The sequence below is a fragment of the Microtus pennsylvanicus genome, chromosome 19 (assembly GCF_037038515.1).
Source record: "Microtus pennsylvanicus isolate mMicPen1 chromosome 19, mMicPen1.hap1, whole genome shotgun sequence".
In the NCBI taxonomy this organism is placed as follows: domain Eukaryota; kingdom Metazoa; phylum Chordata; class Mammalia; order Rodentia; family Cricetidae; genus Microtus; species Microtus pennsylvanicus.
Window position 1 is genome coordinate 40513950 of NC_134597.1, and position 9228 is coordinate 40523177.

The 9228-nt window shown below is 37.5% G+C and overlaps 1 long non-coding RNA gene across 1 annotated transcript in view; it reads left to right on the plus strand.

The window, feature by feature from the left end:
- The window catches only part of LOC142838410 (uncharacterized), a 30686-nt gene extending 21766 nt beyond the window's left edge, over positions 1 to 8920 (plus strand). The window contains exons 2-4 of the long non-coding RNA XR_012908565.1: positions 7984 to 8110; positions 8301 to 8361; positions 8893 to 8920. This is a non-coding gene — a long non-coding RNA (uncharacterized LOC142838410). The remainder of the gene's footprint in view (positions 1 to 7983; positions 8111 to 8300; positions 8362 to 8892) is intronic.
- Positions 8921 to 9228: the final 308 nt, after the last annotated feature.

Sequence of the window (9228 nt, forward strand, 5' to 3'; positions counted from 1 at the left end):
TCTGATAGAATTCTGCAATGAAACAATATGGTCCTGGGCTCTTTTTGGAGGGGAGATTTTTGATAACAGTTTCTAGTTCTTTGTGAGTAACAAGTCTATTTAGATTGTTCACCTGGTCTTGGTTCAGCTTTGGTATATGGTACTTATCTAAAAAAATGTCCATTTCTTTTGCATTTTCTAGTTTTGTGGCATATTGGCTTTTGTAGTAAGATATAATGAGTCTCTGAATTTCCTCTGTGTCTGTGGTTATGTTCCCCTTTTCATTTCTGATCTTATTTATTTGCGTGTTCTCTCTCTATTGTTTAATTATTTTGGATAGGGGTTTGTCGATCTTGTTGATTTTCTCCAGGAACCAACTTTTTGTTTCATTCATTCTTTGGACTGTTTTCTCTGTGTTTCTATTTTGTTGATTTCAGCCCTCAGTTTAATTATTTCCAGTCTTCTACTCCTCCTGGGCACGTCTGCTTCTTTATTTTCTAAAGCTTTCAGGTGTGCTGTTAAGTCTCCAATGTATGCTTTCTCCGTTTTCTTTAAGTGGGCACTTAGTGCTATGAACTTTCCTCTTAGCATTGCTTTGATAGTGTCCCATTGGTTTGATTATGTTGTCCCTTTATTTTCATTAAATTCAAGGAAGACTTTAATTTCTTTCTTGATTTCTTCCTTGACCCAGGAGGTATGGTTCAGTAATTGACTGTTCAGTTTCCATGAGTTTGTTGGTTTTCTGGAGGTAGCGTGGTTTTTGCCTTCTAACTGTAATCCATGGTGATCTGATAAGACACAGGTGGACACTGATATTTTTTTGTATCTGTGGAGGTTTCCTTTGTTTCCAAGTATGTGGTCAATTTTCGAGAAGGTTCCATGAGCTGCAGAGAAGAAGGTATATTCTTTCCTATTTGGGTGGAATGTTCTATAGATGTCTGTTAAGTCTATTTGCTTCATTACCTCCAGTAGTTCTCTTAATTCTCTTAGGTTTCTGTCTGATTGACCTGTCCATTGCTGAAAGAGGTTTATTGAAGTTTCCTACTACTAGTGTGTGTGGTTTAATGTCTGCCTTGAGTTTTAGTAATATTTCTTTTACATAAGTGGGTGCTTTTATATGAGGGGCATAGATATTCAGGATTGAGACGTCATCCTGAAGAATTGTTCCTGTTATGAGTATAAAGTGTCCATCTCAATCTCTTCTGATTGATTTTAGTTTGAAGTCAGTTTTGTTAGAAATTAATATGGCCACACCTGCTTTTTTCTTAGGACCATTTGCTTGAAAGACCTTTTCTCAACCCTTTACTCTGAGTAGATGCCTGTCTTTGTGGTTGAGATGTGTTTCTTGCAAACAGCAGAATGTTGGATCCTGTTTTCGTATCCAATCTCTTAGCCTGTGCCTTTTTATAGGTGAATTGAGACCATTAATATTAAGTGATATTAATGACCAGTGGTTGTTAATTCTGGATATTCTTATTGTTTTTGGAAGTAGAATTTGTGTGTCTCCCTTCTTTGAGTTGTGCTAGTGAAGGGTCGCTAGATGCATCAGTTATTGTAGGCAGTGTTGGCAATGTTGGATTCCTTGGTTGCGATTTTCCTTCTATTATTTTCTGTAGGGCTGGATTCGTGGCTATGTATTGTTTAAATTTGTTCTTATTTTGGAATGTCTTGTTTTCTCCATTTATAGTGAACGAAAGCTTGGCTGGGTATAGTAGTCTGGGCTTGCATCCACGGTCTCTTAGCTTCTGCAGTACTTCTATCCAGGACCTTCTGGCTTTCATTGTTTCCATAGAGAAGTCAGGTGTAAGTCTGATCGGTTTACCTTTATAAGTTACCTGGCCTTTTTCCTTTGCAGCTCTTAATATTCTTTCTTTAACCTGTATATTTTGTGTTTTGATTATTATATGGCGAGGGGATGTTTTTCTTTGATCCAGTCTGTTTGGTGTTCTGTATGCTTCTTGAATATTCAAAGGAATATCTTTCTTTATGTTGGGAAAGTTTTCTTCCAATATTTTGTTAAAAATATTTTCTGGCCCTTTGAGCTGCGACTCTTCTCCTTCTTCTATTCCTATTATTCTTGGGTTTGGTCTTTTTATTGTGTCCCATAATTCCTGAATGTTTTGTGATGAGAATTTGTTGGCTTTGCAGTTTTCTTTGATCATTGCATTTATTTTCTCTATGGTGTCCTCAGAATCTGAGATTCTTTCTTCTATTTCTTGTATTCTATTGATTATGCTTGTTTCTGTAGGCTCTGCTCGTTGACCTAGATTTTCCATATCCAGCTGGTCTTCAGTTTGTGTTTTCTTCCTTGCTTCCATTTCAGTTTTCAAATCTTGAACTGTTTCCATTACCTGTTTGATTGTTCTTTCTTGGTTTCCCAGGGTATTATGTACGTATTTACTCATTTCTTCAAACTTTTGGTTATACTTCTCATCCATTTCTATAAGGGCATTTTTCACATGTTGTTTAAGGGACTCTATTGCTTTCATAAAGTCAATTTTTTCCACTTCTTTTGTGTTAGGGTGTTGAAGACCTTCTGTTGTAAGATCGTTGGGTTCTGGTGTTTTCATGCTGTTTTTCAGATTATTGGGTGAATTCTTGCCTTGGAGCCTGCCCATCTCCTCCTATGGATGCTATCTAATGGGTCTTTTAAAACTGGTTCAGGTTTCCCTGCTGGCCAGGGGCTCCTCTTACAAAATGCCCTCACTCTGTTTCCTGGTTCCTGCCGGGGGGCCATGGTCCCTCTCACCCCTCAGAAGGGTCTTCAGGAATAGGGCCTGGCTCCTCCTTTGCCAGGGACTTCACCAACCAAAGGCCTACCTCTTTGATTTAATTGATGTGGGGCGATCTGGTCTCGGTGTGTGGTCCTTGCAGCCTGTTTCTGCTGCCACAATGGTTCCCGTTTCCTGTGGCCTGCGTCTTCTGCTGCCGCTGGTCCGCCTCTGCGACCATGTTCCGTCCGCCTCTGCGACCGGGTTCCATCCCTGTTTTCTGATTTTTACAAGATGTTATTTGCTGTGGGACACTGGTCTTGTACCTTGCAAAGATTTGTCACTTGTATTAGTTTAATAAAATGCTGATTACCAGTAACCAGGCAGGAAGGATATGTGGGGTGACCAGAACAGGAGAATTCTGGGAAGAGGAAAGGCTAAGTCTGCAGTCATCACCCAGACATAGAGGAAACAAGATGAGAATGCCTCACTGATTAAAGGTACCAAACCCTGTGGCTAACACAGACAAAAATTATGTACTAATGCAAGATGTGAGAATTAGTTAATAAAAAGCCTGAGCTAATAGGCCAACCAGTTTATAATTAATGTAGACCTCTGTGTGTTTCTCTGGGATTGAATGACTGAGACCAGGTAGGACAGAAACCTCTGTCCACAAGTCACTGTCAAGTGATTGTTTTGAGCATCAGAAGAGATTTTAACATTTGAAAAGTGTAGGGGCTATTGCAGACTATGAGTATCATTGAAATGACCAAATTAATTTTCTTCTTGGATGAACATAAGCCTCTAGTGACCCAGGTTAGAATTTAATTGATTGAATGAAAACCTCCCAGATAAGAAGATGTATTTTAACATGTGCCTCTTCTTGGTAACTTTCATTTGATTGCTTGTGAAATCATTAGTAGGAGGAGCCTCTCTGGATAAAATCTCTCATTGGGGCTGTGATATGATGTAGTAAAGAGGGCTACTTGTTTGTTCTCAGCTGCTCAGCCCTGAAATAATCACACAGAAACTGTATTAATTAAATCACTGCTTGGCCTTTTAGCTTTAGCTTCTTATTTAAGGCTAACTCTTACATTTTAATTTAACCCATTTCTATTAATCTGTATAACACTATGTGGCTGTGGCTTACCAGCTAATGTTCCCAGAATCTGTCTCTGGCAAGGCTACATAACTTCTTTCTGACTCCGCATTCTTCCTCCCAGCATTCAGTTTAGTTACCCCCACCCCACCTAAGTTCTGCCCTATAGCTCTGCTATAGGTCCAAAACAGTTCCCTTATTAAACAATGATAATCACAGCATAGAGAGAGGAATTCCATATCACCTCCCAATTCTTCAACTCCAACAGAGACTCCAGAAGGATATAATATTACCTAGGTAAACAGGAAGTATATTGTAAGCAACTTCCAAAACTCTAGAAATGACAAAGACATCTTGTTGCCTGGATAGTCACCCAAAGTTCTTCTGTGTTGTTGGGGGCATTCAATCTTCAGCTCACAGGTCCATACTATCAAGCAGACTTTTCCATAAAGTAGGAAATTTGAAGACCTGTTCTGCCTTGCAATGGAAAAGTCCATCAGTTGCCTTCTTCTGTGTCCTGCAGAATGTCTGGCAGACGCTTTCATGAATCAGGAACCCTGTGAGTCCTGCATGTCTAGTTCATCAAGCAGTCCAGCCTAGAGCAGTTTCTTGCCCAAATGGCTAACCAACTCCATAAGGAGCCTCTTCGATGCTGATTATCCTCTTGAAGTAGATTGCTGCTGCCAGGAGCAGATGTGTCTCATTGTCATGAAAAGTCTTAAGCTCTTAAAACATTTTAAAGGTCATATTCTGAAAGTCTATGAAAGATTTGAAGAATCCCTATCTATCTGAAATACATTTCTATACATCGAGGAAATCTAATATGCTACTAACTATTACTATTATAGATGACTCTCTATTTACCTATATTTTAATTATACATTACATTTTTAAATGAGCTAAACAAATACAATGACTTAATCAAGAGCAGAAATGCACAAATAAAATTGACCTTAAAATAGTATCAATGAACCAAGATCCATACCAATGCAAATCTCTATAGCATATTCCCTTTTAAATGTAAACAAACATTTATGAACAGTATTTGGGAATATGGGCATAGTTCTCTTCAAACTGCTTCCTGCTCTTTATTTGGTGAAGTAATTTTTTGGGTGTGATCATAGTGACTTTTTGGGCAGTCTTGCTTCATCAAACCACATTAGTCTGGAGGGATTCCACAGGTTCTCATCCTTTGTGGGAAAAAAAGAGAACCTCTTTTGCAAAGCAACAAATCCTTAGACCCAAATCCTGAAGACATGATACCTTTAAAATATATATGTTGGTTACTTAGCTCCTTTACAGCCAAAAAAAATTAAAGAAAACACAATAATATACATAATCCAGAGACTCTGTATATAGTCCATGTTTATGTGGCTTATTTTTTTATTCTATTACTTTTTAATATTTATTTTATTATCTTTACTCCTTTAATTTATGATTTTCTATACTCTGTCTCTCTAAAGACTTTTGTTTCATTTTTATAAACCATTTACTTCTTTTTATAACTTTCTATAGTTTTCTTCTCTCTCCCAAGCCTATGTACATTTTTTAAACACACCATGTCTCATTTAGAGATCTTTTAGGTATGAATCTGTCCTATTGTGTGTCTGTAATTCTTTACTGTTTAGGAGCACTTCTTAAAATGCTAAGCACTGTGGAACTTATGCTGTGCCATTGGTAGAGCAAATACGGCCTGCCTGCTTGCTCCATCCAGTCCATTGCCCCATTTTCAGGCATATAGGGGATCTAAGTTGCCGGTAGCAATCTGCTCACAGAGCCCATAGCTGGTCCTCCAGAAAGTCAAGAGTTCACGGTGGCAGCACAGTCCAGAAAGCCGGCATTTCAAAATGGTGCAGGTTTTTTTCCTGCTATCTCTAAATCAGAAAAACTCTCTTAAAGGAACCGCAGCATGTCACCAGTAAGCAAACCCCATTTGGGGAAATAAATGTGGCTAAACTTTATTTTTTTAGTGTCTAGAATCCTTTTCCAAGCTCTCTAAGATTTTAAGTGGATTTTAGTTGGCCACACAAGCACCAGTTTGTTGTGGGAAGCCACTTGTTAGTTCCCAGCTGCTCAGCCCTGAAAGAATCACACAGAAACTGTATTAATAAATCACTGCTTTGCCCATTAGCTCTAGCTTCTTACTGGCTAACAGTTACATATTAATTTAACCAATTTTTATTAATCTGTGTATTGCTATGTGACTGTGGCCTAGTAAAGTTCTCAGCATCTGTCTCTGGTGGGGCTCCATGACTTCTCCCTGACTCCACTTTCTTTCTCCTAGCATTCAGTTTAGTTTTCCCCACCTAGCTAAGTTCTTTCCCATAGCTCTGCTTAAGCCCAAAGCAGTTCCTGTATTAACTAATGATAATCACAGCATACAGAAGGGAATCCCACAATATGAGTTTCTGTAGCCTCAACCCATTTCCTGTTTTTTGTGCCTACCATGTTGTGGTTGAAACTAATCAGTCAGCTTTCTTCTTTTGCTGTCATAACTTCCCCACCATCATAAATTCTAACACTAAATCACACAAGATTCAGTAGAATTAGCTGCTATTTGGTGCCTAGGTGGTTTAATAGCCCACTGTTTTCATTTTTATTTGTTTATTTTTGGAGACAAGGTTTGTCTTTGTAGCCCTAGCTGTCCTGAAACTAGCTCTATATACCAGGCTGGTTTCAAACTCACAGATCTTTTGACTCTGACTCCCAAGTGCTGGGATTAAAAGTGGGCCAGCATTCCTGGCTTTTGTTTTAATATTGTTGTATGATGGTTCCTATCAAGCATATGCTATTGTACTGAGCTTCGCCCATATCTTGAATTTTAAAATTTGTCAGAAGGTTTCATTATGTTTCCCAGAATGGCATGTATTCATGACATTAATACTGCCTGTGCCTTCTGAGTCATTGGATTGCAGGTGCATAAACTTCTTCCTGCCTGTTTTGTTTGTTTTGAATTTTTATTTTAAAAAGAATATTTTTGTAGGAGGAGGAGGGTGGCCCTTTGTTCCCTTCTTGGCGACAAAGATGGGATTGCTTGTCGTCCTGGCTAGCTTACACCCAAAATAATCACACAGAAGCTGTATTAACTTAAATACTACCTGGTTCATTATCTGTAGCCTCTTATTGGCTAACTCTCATATATTGATTTAACCCATTTCTAGTAATCTGGATATCACCACAAGGTTGTGGCTTACCGGGAAAGATGCAGCATGTCTGATATTGGCACCTCCATGGTGGTTCTCTATGACTCTGCCTTCTTCCTTCCAGAATTCAATCCTGTCTACTCTGCCTACCTCTACGTATTTTACCGGTATGCATGGATATGCACCATGTGAGTACCTGGTCTTTACACTGATCAAAAGATGGTATTAGAAACCCTAAGCTGGGAACAATGGATAGTTATGATCCCCCATGTAAGTCCTTGAGCCCACCTGTATGCAAGACCAGGAGGACTATTTACTGTTGATCTATCTTTTTTGCTCTGTGTTGATTATTTATAATCAGCATATTCATTGCTATTGTTTTCATTTGTCAATTTGTAACTTTAAACACACAGTGCTTTTAGTAAAATCTTATTTACATTGCAGTTAAAATTGGGACACTTCAGGTTTCTGGTAGATGAATAAAGAGTTCAAGTGAATGCATAACTCTTTGTAGAAACCAGTAAAAACCTGTGAGTTATTTCTTTTATATTTGTTTGATATTTTTCATGTGAAACAGATATTTAATATGTATTTCTTGCTGTCCTAGAAGTGATTGCATAGACTAGGCTGGTATTCAACTCAGAGGAAGATAGATATACATGCCTCTGCCTTTTGAGTATAAGGATTAGAGGTATGATTCAATACATCTGGCTTTTTCATCTTATTTTTCTTTTTGTAGGTAGGTATTAACCTTTCATACAGTTTCTCTTATCTGTACTCTGTACTCTTGATCTGTTTACATATCTTTCATTGTTGGTCAGTAGGCATTTCTCTTGTAAGGTGATATCCCATTCAAAGGGTCAGAAATGACAGAGGTGAGCCTCCTATTCATTTTGCTTCTAAAGTGACTTGGTGATTAAATTATGATGTCTGTGTCATGGAGTAAGTATGGGGAGCACCAGAATTATATGACTATACTGTCAAAGAAGTATACATTTACAGTGTTGTCAGAATCGTGCTTTTGGTTGTACACATGTATGGCATATTTTAGAATACAGTGACCCATGATGATGTGCATGTCGACTTCAATTGGGAAGAATGGACTTTGCTGGATCCTTCCCAGAAGAATCTCTACAAAGATGTGATGGTGAAGACCTACAGAAACCTCACTACTATAGGTAGGGCTGAATTATCTTTCATGTTTCAAATAAGGGGACAACTGTTCATTGGTTAATGGTGCTCTTTTGTAATATGATTGAGAAAGTAGAATGGGGTAAATAAATCAGGCATGGTTGTAAGGTTTACTACAAATGGTGGCTAAATTTTTTTTACAATTTTTAATATATAATGTCTGGCACTATATTTTAGGATACAGTTGGGAAGACCATAATGTTGAAGAACATTGTCAAAGTTCTAGAAGACATGAAAGGTAATTTTCATTTATATATATACAAATATACCTCTGAAGAATTGTAATACATCCTATATGTTTTAAACAACAGCAGCAGTGTATATAATAACATGCATTGATAATTATTAAATTCTCACAAAATCATATACCTTAATTTCAGATAGGTGAACTGCATTTGCAAGTCATTCTTTTAAGAAAGAAGTCAAGGAAACAATGTCTTAACTTATATTACCATTTGAATCATAATACAATGAGAACTATACTGTAAAATTGTCTGTTTATTTCATATTATTCATATTATAAAAGATATACATGTTGAAAAGATGATAAGTATATCTCTAAAACTCTCTATTACACTAATAGTCCATAGAAAAGGTAGTTTAACCCATATACTTGTGACTGTGTTAAGTTCAGTGAGGGGGCAGTTAGAGTCATGAATCAAGGGGCAGCTGTTGTGGAGAGGCCTTAATCCAGATGCCACAAGTCTATGAGGACATAAAGTGTGATCTCAATGTGGAAATCTTGTATTTGTTATTCTTCCTTTACTAGGTATATCATATGTTACTCTGGATACAAGCCACATGAGCATAGGGATGTGAAAAGATATAGCATACCTCTCTCTCAGAACAAACAGAAGATGTGTAGCAGTCTCCATGTTGAGTATACATGTTGAATTTGATATAAAAGTATACAAGTAATTAGTTTTATAGCCTCATTGTTAATATATCAACAATCTCACATTTCAGAAAAGCACCATGAGTACTAGGACTGTACAAATATTTCTCTTTGTCCTACTTTACTTAGCAAATGTAGTATCACTCACAGTAGAGGACACATGAATGCAATAAGAGTGGTAAAGCTCTGAGTTTTTTCAGTTCTCTTCAA